The sequence below is a fragment of the Halictus rubicundus genome, unplaced genomic scaffold (assembly GCF_050948215.1).
Source record: "Halictus rubicundus isolate RS-2024b unplaced genomic scaffold, iyHalRubi1_principal scaffold0026, whole genome shotgun sequence".
Classification (NCBI taxonomy): Eukaryota; Metazoa; Arthropoda; class Insecta; order Hymenoptera; family Halictidae; genus Halictus; species Halictus rubicundus.
The window spans coordinates 745,653-767,908 of NW_027488567.1; positions in this window are offsets into that span (position 1 = coordinate 745,653).

A 22,256-nucleotide genomic window follows, 5' to 3' on the forward strand; every position below is an offset into this window, starting at 1 on the left:
TCGCCTTCTCCCGAATCTCGGGGGACCCTGTGGACGGGTGCGTCGTCTGCCTGCGAGCGCAGGCTGGCCATAGGCGTCGTGCGGGGGTACCGCACCATTTCATACGCGACGGCGATGGTGATGTCGGGGCTGATCCCCCTCGAGCTGGAGGCCCGCGTGTTGGCGGATGTGCATACGCACTCCAGGGAACTCCGGCTCCGGGGGGTGGCCCCGGATCAGGCGCGGCTCATGGTGGATGAGCTCAGGCGACATGCTCGGCGGCACGCAGCCCGGGAGTGGCGCGATAGCCTTCCCGGGACGAGGGAGGGCGAGAGGCGGGCCGTTCGGGCCATCCTCCCGGTGTTCGATCAATGGAACAGGGGATGGATGGGGCATAGGGTCTCCTACCGTGTGACGCAGGTGATGAGCGGGCACGGGTGCTTCGGCGACTACCTGTGTCGCATCGGGAGGGAGACCGAGGAGGCGTGTCACCACTGCGGCGAGCCGCGGGACACGGCGCAACACACTCTGGAGGAGTGTCCGGCATGGGGGGGAGAGCGCCGTGCCCTGCGGCGCGCGGTGGGCCACAACCTCTCGCTCCCGGCTGTCGTCGCTGCGGCAGCCGGTGGCGAGGAGGCGTGGAGGGGGTTCGCTTCCTTCTGCGAGCGGGTTATGCTGCGGAAGGAGGCTGCGGAACGGGATCGGGAGCGTAATCACGATCCCGGCCGAAGGGGGGGAGGCGGCGCAGGGTACGCCCCGGGGGCGTACCCCCGTTGCGACGCCTCTGACGCGAGCGGGGACGCCCTTGATGATCTCGAGGCGGGGGATCGGATATCCCCTTACACTCGGTCACCAACGGCGTCCCCGGAGGCCGCCGGGCATCTCGGGCGGGGGCTCGGATGCTCATCGGGCGGCCTAACAGGGGGGGAAGGCGCCACGTCGTCCGTTGCGTGGTGCCTTCGGATAGAGTAGGTACGGGAGGGGGCCGCGTCCCCCCCCCCCCCTGGGTGGTATGCCAAGGCGGGGGCACACCGGATTGACATGCGCGCGCAGAGCACGGGTGCCCCCAGGAGTCTAGGGACGGACGGGGAGGAGTTAGTGGGTATACTCGGCCGTTGCACCAACCAGCCGAGGAGTCCCACATAACCCGGACCCCCCCCCCCCCCGGGGGGGTTCGGGTATCCGTAACGAGATTACCTCCTCGAAAAAAAAAAAAAAAAAAAAAAAAATAGGATAGAGGATAGGATAGAGGATTGGATAGGATAGAGGATATTATAGGATAGAGGATAGGATAGAATAGCGGATAGGATAGTATGGAGTATACGATTGAATTGAGGATATTGTAGGATAGGGGATAGGATAGGATAGTGGATAGGATAGTATGGAGTATACGATAGAATTGAGGATAGGATAGGGTTGAGGATAGGATAGGATAGAGGATAGGAGACGATAGAGGATAGGATAGGATTAATGATAGGATAGGAAAGATTACAGGATAGGATACAGGATACGATATTATAGAGGATACGATATTATAGAGGATAGGATAGGATAGAGGATAGGATAGGATAGAGGATAGGATAGGATAGAGGATAGGATAGGATAGAGGATAGGATAGGATAGAGGATAGGATAGGATAGAGGATAGGATAGGATAGAGGATAGGATAGGATAGAGGATAGGATAGGATAGAGGATAGGATAGGATAGAGGATAGGATAGGATAGAGGATAGGATAGGATAGAGGATAGGATAGGATAGAGGATAGGATAGGATATAGGATAGGATAGGATAGGATAGGATAGGATAGGATAGGATAGAGGATTGAATAGGATAGAGGATAGGATAGGATAGAGGATAGGACAGGATAGAGGATAGGATAGGATAGAGGATAGGATAGAGGATAGGATAGGATAGAGGATAGGATAGGACAGAGGATAGGATAGGATACAGGATACGATGTTATAGAGAATACGATATTATAGAGGATAGGATAGGATAGAGGATAGGATAGGATAAAGGATAGGATAGGATAGAGGATAGGATAGAGGATAGGATAGAGGATTGGATAGGATAGAGGATATTATAGGATAGAGGATAGGATAGGATAGCGGATAGGATACGGATAGATGATAGGATAGGATAGGGGATAGGATAGAGGATAGGATAGAGGATTGGATAGGATAGAGGATATTATAGGATAGAGGATAGGATAGGATAGAGGGTAGGATAGGATGGAGTATAGGATAGAATTGAGGATAGGATAGGGTTGAGGATAGGATAGGAAAGAGGACAGGATAGGATAGAGGATAGGATATAATAGAGGATAGGATAGGATAGAGGATAGGATAGGATATAGATAGGATAGCATAGAGGATAGGATAGGATAGAGGATAGGATAGGATAGAGGATTGGATAGGATAGAGGATAGGATAGGACGGAGGATAGGATAGGATAGAGGATATTATAGGATAGGGGATAGGATAGGATGGAGGATAGGATAGGATAGAGGATAAGATAGGATAGAGGATAACATAGGGGATTGGATAGGATAGAGGATAGGAGACGATAGAGGATAGGATAGGATTGATGATAGGATAGGAAAGATTACAGGATAGGATACAGGATACGATATTATAGAGGATAGGATAGGATAGAGGATAGGATAGGATAGAGGGTAGGATAGGATAGAGGATAGGATAGGATAGGGGATAGGATAGGATGGAGGATAGGATAGGGTAGAGGATAAGATAGGATAGAGGATAACATAGGGGATTGGATAGGATAGAGGATAGGAGACGATAGAGGATAGGATAGGATTGATGATAGGATAGGAAAGATTACAGGATAGGATACAGGATACGATATTATAGAGGATAGGATAGGATAGATGATAGGATAGGATAGAGGATAGGATACGGATAGAGGATAGGATAGAATAGAGGATAGGATAGAGGATAGGATAGAGGATTGGATAGGATAGAGGATATTATAGGATAGAGGATAGGATAGAATAGCGGATAGGATAGTATGGAGTATACGATTGAATTGAGGATATTGTAGGATAGGGGATAGGATAGGATAGTGGATAGGATAGTATGGAGTATACGATAGAATTGAGGATAGGATAGGGTTGAGGATAGGATAGGATAGAGGATAGGAGAAGATAGAGGGTAGGATAGGATAGAGGATAAGATAGGATAGAGGATAACATAGGGGATTGGATAGGATAGAGGATAGGAGACGATAGAGGATAGGATAGGATTAATGATAGGATAGGAAAGATTACAGGATAGGATACAGGATACGATATTATAGAGGATAGGATAGGATAGGATATAGGATAGGATAGGATAGGATAGGATAGGATAGGATAGAGGATTGAATAGGATAGAGGATAGGATAGGATAGAGGATAGGACAGGATAGAGGATAGGATAGGATAGAGGATAGGATAGAGGATAGGATAGGATAGAGGATAGGATAGGACAGAGGATAGGATAGGATACAGGATACGATGTTATAGAGAATACGATATTATAGAGGATAGGATAGGATAGAGGAAAGGATAGGATAGAGGATAGGATAGGATAGAGGATAGGACAGGATAGAGGATAGGATAGGATAGAGGATAGGATAGAGGATAGGATAGGATAGAGGATAGGACAGGATAGAGGATAGGATAGGATAGAGGATAGGATAGAGGATAGGATAGGATAAAGGATAGGATAGGATAGAGGATAGGATAGAGGATAGGATAGAGGATTGGATAGGATAGAGGATATTATAGGATAGAGGATAGGATAGGATAGCGGATAGGATACGGATAGATGATAGGATAGGATAGAGGATAGGATAGAGGATAGGATAGAGGATTGGATAGGATAGAGGATATTATAGGATAGAGGATAGGATAGGATAGCGGATAGGATAGGATGGAGTATAGGATAGAATTGAGGATAGGATAGGGTTGAGGATAGGATAGGAAAGAGGACAGGATAGGATAGAGGATAGGATAGAGGATAGGATAGGATAGAGGATAGGATAGGATATAGGATAGGATAGCATAGAGGATAGGATAGGATAGAGGATAGGATAGGATAGAGGATTGGATAGGATAGAGGATAGGATAGGACAGAGGATAGGATAGGATAGAGGATATGATAGGATAGAGGATAGGATACGATAGAGGATAGGATAGATGATAGGATAGGATAGAGGATTGGATAGGATAGAGGATACCATAGGATAGAGGATAGGATAGGATTGAGGATAGGATAGTAAAGAGGACAGGATAGGATACAGGATACGATATTATAGAGGATAGGATAGGATAGAGGATAGGATAGGATAGAGGATAGGATAGGATAGAGGATAGGATAGGATAGAGGATAGGATAGGATAGAGGATAGGATAGGATAGAGGATAGGATAGGATAGAGGATAGGATAGAGGATAGGATAGGATAGAGGATAGGATAGGACAGAGGATAGGATAGGATACAGGATACGATGTTATAGAGAATACGATATTATAGAGGATAGGATAGGATAGAGGATAGGATAGGATAAAGGATAGGATAGGATAGAGGATAGGATAGGTGGATAGGATAGATGATAGGATAGGATAGAGGATAGGATAGAGGATAGGATAGAGGATTGGATAGGATAGAGAATATTATAGGATAGAGGATAGGATAGGATAGAGGGTAGGATAGGATGGAGTATAGGATAGAATTGAGGATAGGATAGGGTTTAGGATAGGATAGGAAAGAGGACAGGATAGGATAGAGGATAGGATATAATAGAGGATAGGATAGGATATAGGATAGGATAGGATATAGGATAGGATAGCATAGAGGATAGGATAGGATAGAGGATAGGATAGGATAGAGGATTGGATAGGATAGAGGATAGGATAGGACAGAGGATAGGATAGGATAGAGGATATTATAGGATAGGGGATAGGATAGGATGGAGGATAGGATAGGATAGAGGATAAGATAGGATAGAGGATAACATAGGGGATTGGATAGGATAGAGGATAGGAGACGATAGAGGATAGGATAGGATTGATGATAGGATAGGAAAGATTACAGGATAGGATACAGGATACGATATTATAGAGGATAGGATAGAGGATAGGATAGGATAGAGGATAGGATAGGATAGAGGATAGGATAGGATAGAGGATAGGATAGGATAGAGGATAGGATAGGATAGGGGATAGGATAGGATGGAGGATAGGATAGGGTAGAGGATAAGATAGGATAGAGGATAACATAGGGGATTGGATAGGATAGAGGATAGGAGACGATACAGGATAGGATAGGATTAATGATAGGATAGGAAAGATTACAGGATAGGATACAGTATACGATATTATAGAGGATAGGATAGGATAGAGGATAGGATAGGATAGAGGATAGGATAGGATAGAGGATAGGATAGGATAGACGATAGGATAGACGATAGGATAGGATAGAGGATAGGATAGGATAGAGGATAGGATAGGATAGAGGATAGGATAGAGGATAGGATAGGATAGAGGATAGGATAGGATATAGGATAGGATAGGATAGGGGATAGGATAGGATAGATGATAGGATAGGATAGAGGATTGGATAGGATAGAGGATACCATAGGATTGTGGATAGGATAGGATTGAGGATAGGATAGTAAAGAGGACAGGATAGGATAGAGGATAGGATAGGATAGAGTATAGGATACGGATAGAGGATAGGATAGAGGATAGGATAGAGGATTGGATAGGATAGAGGATATTATAGGATAGAGGATAGGATAGGATAGCGGATAGGATAGTGTGGAGTATACGATAGAATTGAGGATAGGATAGGGTTGAGGATAGGATAGGATAGAGGATAGGATAGAGAATAGGATAGGATAGAGGATAGGGGATTGGATCGGATACAGGATAGGAGACGGTAGAGGATTGGATAGGATACAGTATATTATAGGATAGAGGATAGGATAGGATGGAGGATAGGATAGGATAGAGGATAAGATAGGATAGAGGATAACATAGGGGATTGGATAGGATAGAGGATAGGAGACGGTAGAGGATTGGATAGGATTGATGATAGGATAGGAAAGATTACAGGATAGGATACAGGATACGATATTATAGACGATAGGATAGGATAGAGGACAGGATAGGATAGAGGATAGGATAGGATAGAGGATAGGATAGGATAGAGGATAGGATAGGATAGAGGATAGGATAGGATAGAGGATAGGATACGATATAGGATTGGATAGGATAGAGGATACCAAAGGATAGAGGATAGGATAGGAGTGAGGATAGGATAGGAAAGAGGACAGGATAGGATACAGGATACGATATTATAGAGGATAGGATAGGATAGAGGATAGGATAGGATAGAGGATAGGATAGGACAGAGGATAGGATAGGATAGAGAATAGGATAGGATAGAGGATAGGGGATTGGATCGGATACAGGATAGGAGACGGTAGAGGATTGGATAGGATAGAGTATATTATAGGATAGAGGATAGGATAGGATGGAGGATAGGATAGGATAGAGGATAAGATAGCATAGAGGATAACATAGGGGATTGGATAGGATAGAGAATAGGAGACGGTAGAGGATTGGATAGGATAGAGGATATTATAGGATAGGGGATAGGATAGGATGGAGGATAGGATAGGATAGAGGATAAGATAGGATAGAGGATAACATAGGGGATTGGATAGGATAGAGGATAGGAGACGATAGAGGATAAGATAGGATTGATGATAGGATAGGAAAGATTACAGGATAGGATACAGGATACGATATTATAGAGGATAGGATAGGATAGAGGATAGGAGAAGATAGAGGATAGGATAGGATAGAGGATAGGATACGATGGAGGATAGGATAGTGAATAGCATAGGATAGAGGATAGGGGATTGGATCGGATACAGGATAGGAGACGGTAGAGGATCGGATAGGATAGAGGATAGGATAGGATAGAGGATAGGATAGGATATAGGATAGGATAGGATAGGATAGGATAGGATAGGATAGAGGATTGAATAGGATAGAGGATAGGATAGGACAGAGGATAGGATAGGACAGAGGATAGGATAGGATACAGGATACGATATTATAGAGAATACGATATTATAGAGGATAGGATAGGATAGAGGATAGGATAGGATAAAGGATAGGATAGGATAGAGGATAGGATAGAGGATAGGATAGAGGATTGGATAGGATAGAGGATATTATAGGATAGAGGATAGGATAGGATAGCGGATAGGATACGGATAGATGATAGGATAGGATAGAGGATAGGATAGAGGATAGGATAGAGGATTGGATCGGATAGAGGATATTATAGGATAGAGGATAGGATAGGATAGCGGATAGGATAGGATGGAGTATAGGATAGAATTGAGGATAGGGTAGGGTTGAGGATAGGATAGGAAAGAGGACAGGATAGGATAGAGGATAGGATAGGATAGAGGATAGGATAGGATAGAGGATAGGATAGGATATAGGATAGGATAGCATAGAGGATAGGATAGGATAGAGGATAGGATAGGATAGAGGATTGGATAGGATAGAGGATAGGATAGGACAGAGGATAGGATAGGATAGAGGATATGATAGGATAGAGGATAGGATACGATAGAGGATAGGATAGAGGATAGGATAGAGTATTGGATAGTATAGAGGATATTATAGGATAGTGGATAGGATAGGATAGCGGATAGGATAGGATGGAGTATACGATAGAATTGAGGATAGGATAGGGTTGAGGATAGGATATGATCGAGGATACGATACGATAGAGTATAGGATAGGATTAATGATAGGATAGGAAAGATTACAGGATAGGATACAGGATACGATATTATAGAGGATGGGATAGGATAGGATATAGGATAGGATAGGATAGGATAGGATAGAGGATTGGATAGGATAGAGGATAGGATAGGATAGATTATAGGATAGGATAGAGGATAGGATAGGATAGAGGATAGGATAGAGGATAGGATAGGATAGAGGATAGGATAGGATAGAGGATAGGATAGGATAGAGGATAGGATAGGATAGAGGATAGGATAGGATAGAGGATAGGATAGGATATAGGATAGGATAGGATAGAGGATTGAATAGGATAGAGGATAGGATAGGACAGAGGATAGGATAGGATACAGGATACGATATTATACAGAATACGATATTATAGAGGATAGGATAGGATAGAGGATAGGATAGGATAAAGGATAGGATAGGATAGAGGATAGGATAGAGGATAGGATAGAGGATTGGATAGGATAGAGGATATTATAGGATAGAGGATAGGATAGGATAGCGGATAGGATACGGATAGATGATAGGATAGGATAGAGGATAGGATAGAGGATAGGATAGAGGATTGGATCGGATAGAGGATATTATAGGATAGGGGATAGGATAGGATAGCGGATAGGATAGGATGGAGTATAGGATAGAATTGAGGATAGGGTAGGGTTGAGGATAGGATAGGAAAGAGGACAGGATAGGATAGAGGATAGGATAGGATAGAGGATAGGATAGGATAGAGGATTGGATAGGATAGAGGATAGGATAGGATATAGGATAGGATAGCATAGAGGATAGGATAGGATAGAGGATAGGATACGATAGAGGATAGGATAGAGGATAGGATAGAGTATTGGATAGTATAGAGGATATTATAGGATAGTGGATAGGATAGGATAGCGGATAGGATAGGATGGAGTATACGATAGAATTGTAGGAGGCAGACGCGGAAAGGAGAGTTCGCGACCGCGGAGGAACACCTAAACGGGCATAAAAACGCCCAAACGAGGCCGTCGAACTCTCCTGCAATCGAAGGACGCGCGCGAGCATGTGTGCGCGCGTCTGCGTGAGCGTCGACGATGTTGTGACCGCGGCGTAACACAACAAACGGTAGCGACCGCGGGAACGAGCGGCGGGCGTTAGGCCGTTACCCTAACGTCCAAATCGTATAAGAAAAGATCGCGAATGTTCGAGGAAGGCGCGGATAAAAGGACGCGTCCGCGCCGGGACGAGAGATTCGCGAAAGAACGATAGTACGGTAAAGGCGAACGTCACGATACGATACGATCCGATACGATAATTACGATTACGACAAACGGCTACGAACACGGATTACGAACACGGATTACGAATACGGCTTACGGAATAGGTTTTTTTTCTTTTATATTCTTTCGGCGCGCGAAGTAATTGTGTAATTGTCTCGCTGTATTGTGATTATCGTCTACCTTTCTGTTAATAAAGTGGTTACTCAAAAATACTGCTCTTACAATTGGGGGCTCGTCCGGTCTTTAGACAACGTTCAGAAAGTAGCAGATATTGACGGTACGCGAGACAGGGAGTTAAACGCAGTGCACTTAGCTTTCAATTCGCGACGAGATCGCGGACAAAAATCTCCTGAACCTCACCACGGCGCGTTTGAAGGAGATCCTGCGAGAAAGAACGCTCTCCACCAGCGGAACGAAGATCGAGCTAGTCGCGAGACTGCTCGAAGACGGCGGCGCGGTGGACGACCTTTTCGATGGTAACGACGATTCGGCGGATGAGGCCAAAACCGTGCCGATACCAACCATCTCAGACCAGGCTACGGAGATGGATATGATGAGGCGCCAGATCAAACTGCTGGAAAAGGAGAAAGAGCTGGCCATCCGGGAAGCGGAGCTGACCAGACGGGAACTAGAGGCAGCGCGTCAAGCACCGGGCAATCTTGTACAGCAGCCAACGAGATCAGGGGTTGCAGGTACGGCAGCCGAACCGCTCCGAATGAGCATCACGGCCATTGCGGACCTTCTGGGTCATTTCGATGGCTCGGGAGGCGCCTTCGAAACGTGGGCAATGCAGCTTCGACTCCTACGCGACGGCTACGACCTGCGAGACGACGCATGTCGCATCCTCATCGTGTCGAGGCTCCGGGGAAAGGCGCTGGATTGGTTCCATTCCCGCCCTGAGCACATGGCAATGGATACCGAGACCCTTCTGGAGAATATGAAGGCCATGTTCTACCGTCGGCCGAACAAGCTGATGGAGAGACGTCGGTTCGAGGAGAGAACGTGGCGCCGAGGGGAAACCTTCGCAGATTACCTTCATCAGAAGGTAATCCTGGCGAACCGGATCAACGTAGACGCAGAGGAATTCATCGACTGCGTCATCGACGGGATTCCGGATTCTAACCTCCAGAATCAGGCACGCATCCAGAGGTTCAGAACGAATGCCGAGCTACTGGATGCCTTCGGGAAGATCGAGCTCGGACCAAGGACAGCCACCACGACCTCCAAGGGAGGAGAGACGGCACCGAGGCCCAGAGGCGAGATGTCATCGACGAATGGAGCGACGGCAACGAGGAGGTGCACCAACTGCGGCGACCGAGGACACCCCACACCGAAATGCCCCGCACAGGACAAAGGTCGTAAGTGCTTTAATTGCAACGCATTTGGTCACATTTCGCGCGATTGTCCGACAAAAAAACAGAGCGCGAAGAACGTCCTCGCTGTCGCGGAAGCGGCGGAAACGAAGTACCGAAAAGATGTCCGCGTAAACGGGTGCGCCGCGGTGGCCGTCTTAGATACGGGCAGTGACGTATCGCTTATTCGCGAAAATGTATACCGCGACATCGGAGCTCCCCCGCTAACGAGCGAAGAAATACGTCTCCGCGGAATAGGGTCCGAGGAATATCGAACTCTCGGAAAATTCAACGCGGAAGTCGTAATCGACGGGGAAATACGCGAAGCTACGCTCCACGTCGTGGAAGACGCGATTCTGAAATACGCGGTGCTGCTGGGATACGATTTCATAAACGCAGGGGAATGGTCGGTAAAGGACGGTATAATGGTGTTGGCGAAACAACCTGACGCGCAGAGCATCGAGTCCGAAATCCTATGTGTGGGCCACGTACACAAGCACGACGCGATCGACCTCTCCCACGTCAGAGATACAAAAACGCGAACCGAAATAGAGGCGGCCATTCGCGAATACAAACCCAACGGGAGCCGCGATGTCGGGGTAACAATGAAAATCGTCGTCAGGGACGACGTACCAGTCTACCAGCGACCGAGAAGACTATCCCCCTCCGAGAGAGAAGGGGTTAACCGCCAAATTAACGAGTGGATACGCGACGGCATTGTGCAACCCTCTCTCTCGGAGTACGCGAGTCCGATCGTCCTGGTGAAAAAGAAAGACGGCACCGCCCGCCTATGCGTTGATTATAGGCAACTAAACGCAAAAGTTGTCCGAGACCGATACCCCCTTCCACTAATCGAGGACCAGTTAGACTTCTTACGCGATGCCGTCATCTACAGCACGCTAGACCTGCGGAACGCCTTCTTTCACGTCTCAGTCGAACCAGAAAGTCGGAAATATACATCGTTCATAGTACCCGACGGACAGTATGAATTTTTAAAGGTGCCATTCGGCCTATGCAACTCACCTGCAGTCTTCCAAAGATTCGTGAACGTCGCGTTCAAGGACCTCATCGCGGAGAAGGTCGTTTTATCTTACATCGACGATCTAGTGGTACCCGCGACGGACTACGAAAGCGCCACGCGACGATTAAAAACCGTTCTTAAGCGAGCGTCGGAATGCGGGTTAGTCATAAATTGGGCGAAGTGCGAGCTTTTGAAGACACGGGTGGAGTACCTCGGACATATAGTGGAAGGAGGAACGGTGCGCCCCTCGGAGAGTAAAACGAAAGCGGTGGCACGTTTCCCAACACCGACGACGTGTAAGCAGTTGCAAAGCTTTCTTGGGTTATCCGGATATTTCCGGAAATTTATCGAAGAATATTCCGCGATCGCACGTCCTCTGACGCGACTATTAAAAGCAAACGTACCCTTCCGTTTCGGAGCGGAAGAGCAAAACGCATTCCAGTCGCTCAAGGAAGCTCTGCTGAAAAAACCAGTCCTGCGCATCTACTGGCCCGAACGGGAAACGGAGCTGCATACGGACGCATCTATGCACGGCTACGGGGCGATACTTCTGCAGCGCGATAGCGAGGACGGCGCGTTCCACCCCGTGTACTACGCGAGTGGAATGACAACGGCGGCGGAAAAACGATACCCGAGCTACGAGCTCGAGGTATTAGCAATAGTGCGGGCCCTAAGAAAATTTAGAGTCTATTTGCTGGGCATTCCATTTAAAATTGTAACAGACTGTCGGGCATTCGCGTTGACCATGCGGAAGAAAGACTTATGCGTTCGAGTGGCCCGCTGGGCGCTGCTGCTCGAAGAATTCGAATACGCGATCGAACACCGACCCGGAAGCGCGATGAAACACGTTGACGCGCTCAGCCGCAACCCCACGTCCATCTGCCTCGCGATCGAAAGCGAAGACAGCGTCACGGCTCGCATCCGCAAGGTCCAGGAAAGCGACGACGGCGTGAAAAAAATTGTAAAAAGCGTTAACGAACGTGGAATCGACGGGTACGTGGTGAAACGGGGGCTCTTACTACGCGAGATAGACGGCGAGTTACGTATCGTAGTACCGAAGGGGATGCAGACGCAGATCACTCGCAAAGCGCACGAGAACGGGCACTTCTCCACCGCGAAAACGGAGGAGCTAATACGACGCGACTATTGGTTCCCAGGCATGCGAACGAAAATCGAAAAAGTAGTAGCTAACTGCGTGGACTGCATCCTCGCCGAGCGGAAAAGGGGACGGCAGGAAGGGCTACTACACGCGATCGAGAAGGGAGACCGGCCCCTTGACACGTATCACATCGACCACCTCGGCCCACTTCCCTCCACGAAAAAACAATACGGGCACATCCTCGTCGTGATAGACGCATTCTCAAAATTCGTATGGCTATACGCCACAAAAACGACGAACGCAAAAGAAGTAACGGACCGATTACGTAAACAGGCGACAATTTTCGGAAACCCGCGGCGAATAATTTCCGATCGGGGCGCGGCATTCACATCGCAGGCCTTCAAGGACTATTGCGGCGACGAGAAAATCGAGCACGTCCTTATCGTCACGGGCGTACCACGGGGAAACGGGCAGGTGGAACGAGTCAACAGGACGCTAATCCCATTGCTGGCAAAGATATCCGCCCCGCACCCCGCAGAATGGTATAAGCATCTCCCGACGGTGCAACAATTTCTAAACGCGACCACCCACCGAAGCACGGGAGCGTCCCCCTTCACCCTACTATTCGGCACTCGGATGCATCGCAAAGACGACCCGGAGGTGAAAGAGATGGTCGAGACCGAACTAACCCACATGTTCCAGAACGAGCGGGACGAGATACGTCGGCAGGCGAAGGAAAGCCTGCGACGCATACAGTAGGAGAACCGTAAGCAGTTCGACAAGCGACGGAAAAGGGCCACGGTCTACCAAGAAGGCGACCTGGTGGCGATCCAGCGGACGCAGACCGCGCCAGGGCTGAAGCTGGCAGGGAAATTCCTGGGCCCGTACGAGGTGACGCGGGTACTGCGCAACGACCGGTACTTGGTGGGCAAGGTCGACGAGCACGAGGGTCCACGAACAACGTCGGCATCAGCGGACCACATCAAGCCTTGGATCCAAGCCAGCGACGAGAGCGAGGGAGACAGCGGAGATGATACAGGCATCTGAGGCCATATGCCTGTTCAGGACGGCCGAGTGTAGGAGGCAGACGCGGAAAGGAGAGTTCGCGACCGCGGAGGAACACCTAAACGGGCATAAAAACGCCCAAACGAGGCCGTCGAACTCTCCTGCAATCGAAGGACGCGCGCGAGCATGTGTGCGCGCGTCTGCGTGAGCGTCGACGATGTTGTGACCGCGGCGTAACACAACAAACGGTAGCGACCGCGGGAACGAGCGGCGGGCGTTAGGCCGTTACCCTAACGTCCAAATCGTATAAGAAAAGATCGCGAATGTTCGAGGAAGGCGCGGATAAAAGGACGCGTCCGCGCCGGGACGAGAGATTCGCGAAAGAACGATAGTACGGTAAAGGCGAACGTCACGATACGATACGATCCGATACGATAATTACGATTACGACAAACGGCTACGAACACGGATTACGAACACGGATTACGAATACGGCTTACGGAATAGGTTTTTTTTCTTTTATATTCTTTCGGCGCGCGAAGTAATTGTGTAATTGTCTCGCTGTATTGTGATTATCGTCTACCTTTCTGTTAATAAAGTGGTTACTCAAAAATACTGCTCTTACAGAATTGAGGATAGGATAGGGTTGAGGATAGGATATGATCGAGGATACGATACGATAGAGTATAGGATAGGATTAATGATAGGATAGGAAAGATTACAGGATAGGATACAGGATACGATATTATAGAGGATAGGATAGGATAGGGTATAGGATAGGATAGGATAGGATAGGATAGAGGATTGGATAGGATAGAGGATAGGATAGGATAGAGGATAGGACAGGATAGAGGATAGGACAGGATAGAGGATAGGATAGGATAGAGGATAGGATAGGATAGAGGATAGGATAGGATAGAGGATAGGATAGGACAGAGGATAGGATAGGATACAGGATACGATATTATAGAGAATACGATATTATAGAGGATAGGATAGGATAGAGGATAGGATAGGATAAAGGATAGGATAGGATAGAGGATAGGATAGAGGATAGGATAGAGGATTGGATAGGATAGAGGATATTATAGGATAGAGGATAGGATAGGATAGCGGATAGGATACGGATAGAGGATAGGATAGGATAGAGGATAGGATAGAGGATAGGATAGAGGATTGGATAGGATAGAGGATATTATAGGATAGAGGATAGGATAGGATAGCGGATAGGATAGGATGGAGTATAGGATAGAATTGGGGATAGGATAGGGTTGAGGATAGGATAGGATATAGGTTAGGATAGCATAGAGGATAGGATAGGATAGAGGATAGGATAGGATAGAGGATTGGATAGGATAGAGGATAGGATAGGACAGAGGATAGGACAGGATAGAGGATAGGATAGGATAGAGGATAGGATAGGATAGAGGATAGGATAGGATAGAGGATAGGATAGGACAGAGGATAGGATAGGATACAGGATACGATATTATAGAGAATACGGTATTATAGAGGATAGGATAGGATAGAGGATAGGATAGGATAAAGGATAGGATAGGATAGAGGATAGGATAGAGGATAGGATAGAGGATTGTATAGGATAGAGGATATTATAGGATAGAGGATAGGATAGGAAATAGGATAGGGTAGCATAGAGGATACGATATTATAGAGGATAGGATAGGATAGGGGATAGGATACGATGGAGGATAGGATAGGATAGAGGATAAGATAGGATAGAGTATAACATAGGGGATTGGATAGGATAGAGGATAGGAGACGATAGAGGATAGGATAGGATTGATGATAGGATAGGAAAGATTACAGGATAGGATACAGGATACGATATTATAGAGGATACGATATTATAGAGGATAGGATAGGATAGAGGATAGGATAGGATAGAGGATAGGATAGGATAGAGGATAGGATAGGATATAGGATAGGATAGGATAGAGGATAGGATAGGATAGAGGATAGGATAGGATAGATGATTGGATAGGATAGAGGATACCAAAGGATAGAGGATAGGATAGGATTGAGGATAGGATAGGAAAGAGGACAGGATAGGATACAGCATACGATATTATAGAGGATACGATATTATAGAGGATAGGATAGGATAGAGGATAGGATAGGATAGAGGATAGGATAGGATAGAGGATAGGATAGGACAGAGGATAGGATAGGACAGAGGATAGGATAGGATAGAGGATAGGATATTATAGAGGATAGGATAGGTTAGAGGATAGGATAGGATAGAGGATAGGATAGAATTGAGGATAGGATAGGGTTGAGGAGAGGATAGGAAAGAGGACAGGATAGGATAGAGGATAGGATAGGATAGAGGATATGATAGGATAAAGGATAGCATAGGATAGAGGATAGGATAGGATACAGGATAGGATATTATAGAGGATACGATATTATAGAGGATAGGATAGCATAGAGGATAGGATAGGATAGAGGATAAGATAGGATAGAGGATAGGATAGGATAGAGGATAGGATAGGATAGAGCTGGATAGGATAGAGGATAGGATAGAGGATTGAATAGGATAGAGGATATTATAGGATAGAGGATAGGATAGGATAGCGGATATGATAGGATGGAGTATAGGATAGAATTGAGGATAGGATAGGGTTGAGGATAGGATAGGAAAGAGGACAGGATAGGATAGAGGATACGATACGATAGAGGATAGGATAGGATATAGGATAGGATAGGATAGAGGATAGGATAGGATAGAGGATAGGATAAGATAGAGGATAGGACAGGATAGAGGATAGGATAGGATAGAGGATAGGATAGGATAGAGGATAGGATAGGTTAGAGGATAGGATAGGACAGACTATAGGATAGGATACAGGATACGATATTATAGAGGATACGATATAATAGAGGATAGGATAGGATAGAGGATAGGATAGGATAAAGGATAGGATAGGATAGAGGATAGGAGAGGATAGAGTATAGGATAGGATAGAGGATAGGATAGGATAGAGGATATGATAGGATAGAGTATAGGATAGGATAGAGGATAGGATGGGATAGAGGATACGATAGGATAGAGGATATGATAGGATAGAGGAGAGGATAGGATAGAGGATAGGATAGGATATAGGATAGGATAGGATAGAGGATAGGATACGGATAGAGGATAGGATAGGATAGAGGATAGGATAGAATATAGGATATGATAGAGGATAGGATAGAGGATAGGATAGAGGATTGGATAGGATAGAGGATATTATAGGATAGAGGATAGGATAGGATAGCGGATAGGATAGTATGGAGTATACGATAGAATTGAGGATAGGATAGGGTTGAGGATAGGATAGGATAGAGGATAGGATAGAGAATAGGATAGGATTGAGGATAGGGGATTGGATCGGATACAGGATAGGAGACGGTAGAGGATTGGATAGGATAGAGTATATTATAGGATAGAGGATAGGATAGGATGGAGGATAGGATAGGATAGAGGATAAGATAGGATAGAGGATAACATAGGGGATTGGATAGGATAGAGGATAGGAGACGGTAGAGGATTGGATAGGATAGAGGATATTATAGGATAGGGGATAGGATAGGATCGAGTATAGGATAGAATTGAGGATAGGATAGGGTTGAGGATAGGATAGGAAAGACGACAGGATAGGATAGAGGATAGGATAGGATAGAGGATATGATAGGATAGAGGATAGCATAGGATAGAGGATAGGATAGGATAGAGAATAACATAGGGGATTGGATAGGATAGAGGATAGGAGACGATAGAGGATAGGATAGGATTGATGATAGGATAGGATAGATGATATTATAGGAAAGAGGATAGGATATGATAGAGGATACGATATTATAGAGGATAGGATAGGATAGGGGATAGGATAGGATGGAGGATAGGATAGGATAGAGGATAAGATAGGATAGAGTATAACATAGGGGATTGGATAGGATAGAGGATAGGAGAAGATAGAGGATAGGATAGGATTGATGATAGGATAGGAAAGATTACAGGATAGGATACAGGATACGATATTATAGAGGATACGATATTATAGAGGATAGGATAGGATAGAGGATAGGATAGGATAGAGGATAGGATAGGATATAGGATAGGATAGGATAGAGGATAGGATAGGATAGAGGATAGGATAGGATAGATGATTGGATAGGATAGAGGATACCAAAGGATAGAGGATAGGATAGGATTGAGGATAGGATAGGAAAGAGGACAGGATAGGATACAGGATACGATATTATAGAGGATACGATATTATAGAGGATAGGATAGGATAGAGGATAGGATAGGATTGATGATAGGATAGGAAAGATTACAGGATAGGATACAGGATACGATATTATAGAGGATAGGATAGGATAGAGGATAGGATAGGATAGAGGATAGGATAGGATATAGGATAGGATAGGATAGAGGATAAGATAGGATAGAGGATAACATACGGGATTGGATAGGATACAGGATAGGAGACGATAGAGGATAGGATAGGATTGATGATAGGATAGGAAAGATTACAGGATAGGATACAGGATACGACATTATAGAGGATAGGATAGGATAGAGGATAGGATAGGATAGAGGATAGGATAGGATAGAGGATAGGATAGGATAGAGGATAGGATAGGATATAGGATAGGATAGGATAGAGGATAGGATAGGATAGATGATAGGATAGGATAGAGGATTGGATAGGATAGAGGATAGGATAGGATAGAGGATAGGATAGGATAGAGGATAGGATGGTATACAGGATAGGATAGGATAGACGATAGGATAGGATAGAGGATAGGATAGGATATAGGATAGGATAGGATAGAGGATAGGATAGGATAGAGGATAGGATAGGATAGATGATTGGATAGGATAGAGGATACCAAAGGATAGAGGATAGGATAGGATTGAGGATAGGATAGGAAAGAGGACAGGATAGGATACAGGATACGATATTATAGAGGATACGATATTATAGAGGATAGGATAGGATAGAGGATAGGATAGGATAGAGGAGAGGATAGGATAGAGGATAGGATAGGACAGAGGATAGGATAGGATAGAGGATAGTATAGGATAAAGGATAGGATGGAGGATAGGATAGAGGATTGGATAGGATAGAGGATATTATAGGATAGAGGATAGGATAGGATAGCGGATAGGATAGTATGGAGTATACGATAGAATTGAGGATAGGATAGGGTTGAGGATAGGATAGGATAGAGGATAGGAGAAGATAGAGGATAGGATAGGATAGAGGATAGGATACGATAGAGGATAGGATAGAGAATAGGATAGGATAGAGGATAGGGGATTGGATCGGATACAGGATAGGAGACGGTAGAGGATTGGATAGGATAGAGGATATTATAGGATAGAGGATAGGATAGGATTGATGATAGGATAGGAAAGATTACAGGTTAGGATACAGGATACGATATCATAGAGGATACGATATTATAGAGGATAGGATAGGATAGAGGATAGGATACGATATAGGATAGGATAGGATAGAGGATAAGATAGGATAGAGGATAACATAGGGGATTGGATAGGATACAGGATAGGAGACGATAGAGGATAGGATAGGATTGATGATAGGATAGGAAAGGTTACAGGATAGGATACAGGATACGACATTACAGAGGATAGGATAGGATAGAGGATAGGATAGGATGGAGGATAGGATAGGATAGAGGATAGGATAGGATAGAGGATAGGATAGGATAGAGGATAGGATAGGATATAGGATAGGATAGGATAGAGGATAGGATAGGATAGATGATAGGATAGGATAGAGGATTGGATAGGATAGAGGATACCATAGGATAGAGGATTGGATAGGATAGAGGATACCATAGGATAGAGGATAGGATAGGATTGAGGATAGGATAGTAAAGAGGACAGGATAGGATACAGGATACGATATTATAGAGGATAGGATAGGATACAGGATAGGAGACGATAGAGGATAGGATAGGATTGAGGATTGGATAGGATAGAGGATACCATAGGATAGAGGATTGGATAGGATAGAGGATACCATAGGATAGAGGATAGGATAGGATTGAGGATAGGATAGTAAAGAGGACAGGATAGGATACAGGATACGATATTATAGAGGATAGGATAGGATACAGGATAGGAGACGATAGAGGATAGGATAGGATTGATGATAGGATAGGAAAGATTACAGGATAGTATACAGGATACGACATTATAGAGGATAGGATAGGATAGAGGATAGGATAGAATTGAGGATAGGATAGGGTTGAGGATAGGATAGGAAAGAGGATAGGATAGGATAGAGGATAGGATAGGATAGAGGATAGGATAGGATAGAGCATAGGATATGATAGATGATAGGATATAATAGAGGATTGGATAGGATAGAGGATACAAAAGGATAGAGGATAGGATAGGATTGAGGATAGGATAGGATAGAGGATAGGATAGGATAGAGGATAGGATAGGATAGAGCATAGGATATGATAGATGATAGGATATAATAGAGGATTGGATAGGATAGAGGATACCAAAGGATAGAGGATAGGATAGGATTGAGGATAGGATAGGGAAGAGGACAGGATAGGATACAGGATACGATATTATAGAGGATACGATATTATAGAGGATAGAGGATAGGATAGAGGATAGGATAGGATAGGATAGAGGATAGGATAGGATAGAGGATAGGATAGGATAGAGGATAGGATAGGACAGAGGATAGGATAGGATAGAGGATAGGATAGGATAGAGGATAGGATAGGATAGAGGATAGGATGGTATACAGGATAGGATAGGATAGACGATAGGATAGGATAGAGGATAGGATAGGATAGAGGATAGGATAGGATAGAGGATAGGATAGGATAGAGGATAGGATACGATAGAGGATAGGATAGAGAATAGGATAGGATAGAGGATAGGGGATTGGATCGGATACAGGATAGGAGACGGTAGAGGATTGGATAGGATAGAGGATAGGATAGGATAGAGGATATTATAGGATAGAGGATAGGATAGGATCGATGTTAGGATAGGAAAGATTACAGGATAGGATACAGGATACGATATTATAGAGGATACGATATTATAGAGGATAGGATAGGATAGAGGATAGGATAGGATAGAGGATAGGATAGGATAGAGGATAGGATAGGATAGAGGATAGGATAGGATATAGGATAGGATAGGATAGAGGATAGGATAGGATAGATGATAGGATAGGATAGAGGATTGGATAGGATAGAGGATACCATAGGATAGAGGATAGGATAGGATTGAGGATAGGATAGTAAAGAGGACAGGATAGGGTACAGGATACGATATTATAGAGGATAGGATAGGATAGAGGATAGGATAGGATAGAGGATAGGATACGGATAGAGGATAGGATAGAATAGAGGATAGGATAGAGGATAGGATTGAGGATTGGATAGGATAGAGGATATTATAGGATAGAGGATAGGATAGGATAGCGGATAGGATAGTATGGAGTATACGATTCAATTGAGGATAGGATAGGGTTGAGGATAGGATAGGATAGTGGATAGGAGAAGGTAGAGGATAGGATAGGGTAGAGGATAGGATACGATAGAGGATAGGATAGAGAATAGGATAGGATAGAGGATAGGGGATTGGATCGGATACAGGATAGGAGACGGTAGAGGATTGGATAGAATAGAGGATAGGATAGGATAGAGGATATTATAGGATAGAGGATAGGATAGGATCGATGTTAGGATAGGAAAGATTACAGGATAGGATACAGGATACGATATTATAGAGGATAGGATAGGATAGAGGATAGGATAGGATAGAGGATAGGATACGATAGAGGATAGGATAGAGAATAGGATAGGATAGAGGATAGGGGATTGGATCGGATACAGGATAGGAGACGGTAGAGGATTGGATAGGATAGAGGATAGGATAGGATAGAGGATATTATAGGATAGAGGATAGGATAGGATCGATGTTAGGATAGGAAAGATTACAGGATAGGATACAGGATACGATATTATAGAGGATACGATATTATAGAGGATAGGATAGGATAGAGGATAGGATAGGATAGAGGATAGGATAGGATAGAGGATAGGATAGGATATAGGATAGGATAGGATAGAGGATAGGATAGGATAGATGATAGGATAGGATAGAGGATTGGATAGGATAGAGGATACCATAGGATAGAGGATAGGATAGGATTGAGGATAGGATAGTAAAGAGGACAGGATAGGATACAGGATACGATATTATAGAGGATAGGATAGGATAGAGGATAGGATAGGATAGAGGATAGGATAGGATAGAGGATAGGATACGGATAGAGGATAGGATAGAATAGAGGATAGGATAGAGGATAGGATAGAGGATTGGATAGGATAGAGGATATTATAGGATGGAGGATAGGATAGGATAGCGGATAGGATAGTATGGAGTATACGATTCAATTGAGGATAGGATAGGGTTGAGGATAGGATAGGATAGTGGATAGGAGAAGGTAGAGGATAGGATAGGATAGAGGATAGGATACGATAGAGGATAGGATAGAGAATAGGATAGGATAGAGGATAGGGGATTGGATCGGATACAGGATAGGAGACGGTAGAGGATTGGATAGAATAGAGGATAGGATAGGATAGAGGATATTATAGGATAGAGGATAGGATAGGATCGAT